The sequence below is a fragment of the Myotis davidii genome, unplaced genomic scaffold, assembly GCF_000327345.1.
Source record: "Myotis davidii unplaced genomic scaffold, ASM32734v1 scaffold681, whole genome shotgun sequence".
In the NCBI taxonomy this organism is placed as follows: domain Eukaryota; kingdom Metazoa; phylum Chordata; class Mammalia; order Chiroptera; family Vespertilionidae; genus Myotis; species Myotis davidii.
The window spans coordinates 137,850-139,885 of record NW_006291551.1 but is presented as its reverse complement, the minus strand read 5'-3'; positions in this window follow the sequence as shown (position 1 = coordinate 139,885).

The following is a 2,036-nucleotide window of genomic DNA, read 5'->3' as shown; positions in this document are numbered from 1 at the left end:
CCGAGGGCCGTGGTCAGCAAACCGCGTCTCAGGAGCCACATGCAGCTCTTTGTCCCCTTGAGTGTGGCCACGAAGTTTCAATCACACTGTATATGCGCGCCTGCACATGGTATTTTGTGGAAGAGCCACACTCAAGGGGCCAAAGAGCCACATGTGGCTTGCGAGCCACAGTTTGCCAACTAGACCACTGCCCTAGACCACTGCCACCAGCATGCAAATAGAAGTAGGATATAAGAAAACAAATGCCTGGGTGGAATGGATTAAATATTCTATATGTGCCCTAAATAAAAGTGACTGTTATACTTGTGCAGCACGAAGGCTAGAGGCCCAAGTGGTCCCATTTCCATTCGGATGGACCTCAGACAATAATGGGATGGAATGTATGCTTGCCCGTATCAGGAGGAAACCGCCTGGGGAAACACTTCCTGTACAACTTTATCCCTGCTGTTCCCATTCAACAGAGGTAAAGAGCAAGGGTCCCCAAAACAATTCAGCCCCCATCTTCTGATGTAAACTATACCTCCTGCCTCTCAATGTGTTTGCGGAGGGGGGGACAGTATTCAGTGTTTATGAAAAATTTATCCAGATGCATAAATGGCTGAGTATCTTCAGAAGTCAATCATTCTGCACTGTCGATATCCCATGCTGATGTCTGGTGGTATTGTGGGGGACCATTACTTGCGACCTTGCCCAGCAACTGGAGCAGAACTTGTGCTCTGATACAATTGACTATCCCTTTCATTTTGGCATATCATAACCTTTTGTAATGGACAGACAGATTAGGAAGAAGAGAGAGAGAGTCCAGGGGGCTCCTTTGATCCCCGTATTTACACAGATCCTATTGGGGTTCAAGAGGAGTGCCAAATGAGTTTAAGGCTAGAAATCAGATCACCGTAGGATTTGAATCTGTCCTGTTCTGGTTGTCAACTGTCAACAAAAATGTGGATTGGATTAATTATATTTACTATAACCAGAAAAGGTTTGTTAACTGTACTCGAGATGCAGTTAAAGGTATAGCTGACCAACTAGATGCCACCAGCAGGGGGAGAATAGGTTGGCCTTGGATATGATTCTGGCAGAAAAAGGAGGAGTATGCATAATGTTGGGAGGGGTGGGCAATGTTGTACATTCATTCCTGACAACACAGCTCCAGACAGAACCATTACAAAGGCCCTACAGGGATTGGCAACTTTAGCTAATGATTTCATTGAGAATCCTGGAATTGAGGATCCTTTCTCCAACTAGAGCAATGGTTCAGAAAGTGGAAAAGAATGATGGTTTCTATATTCACCTCTTTGATAATCGGGTTAGGAGTTGCAGTAATGGGATGTTATATCATCCCTTGTATGAGAGGTATTATCCAAAGGTTAATTGAAACCACATTGACCAAACAGCAAAATGATCTCTTTCTCCTAAATACTGCAGAGCAGGAAGTCAGCTAATGCTGAGTTTGAAGAAAAGAGTTCCACCCTAAGAATAGGGGGGAATTGTAAGAATAAACAAGTAATCTTTTCTGTCAAAAAAGGGAGTGTAGGCAACCACCATTTTGAAATGGCAAAGATCAACCCCTCCCTTTAAAAAAAAAATATTTTATTGATTTTTTTTACAGAGAGGAAGGGAGAGAGATAGAAAGTTAGAAACATTGATGAGAGAGAAACATGGATCAGCTGCCTCCTGCACACCCCCGACTGGGTATGTGCCCGCAACCAAGGTACATGCTCTTGACCGGAATCGAACCTGGGACCTTTCAGTCCGCAGGCCGACGCTCTATCCACTGAGCCAAACCAGTTAGGGCAACCCCTCCCTTTTTTTCTTTAAGTTAGCCAATCACAAAAGAATGTGCGCCGGGAAAACTAAGATGGCGGCATAGATAAACACCGGGAAATTGCTGCTTTCCACAACAATTGAATAATACTTCAAAAACACAAAACGGACATCATCCAGAACTACAGGAAGACTGGCTGAGTGTAAATTCTACAACTAGAAGGAAAGAAAAGCACACTGAGAGCCAGAGGAGCTGCGGAAGTAAAGTGCAG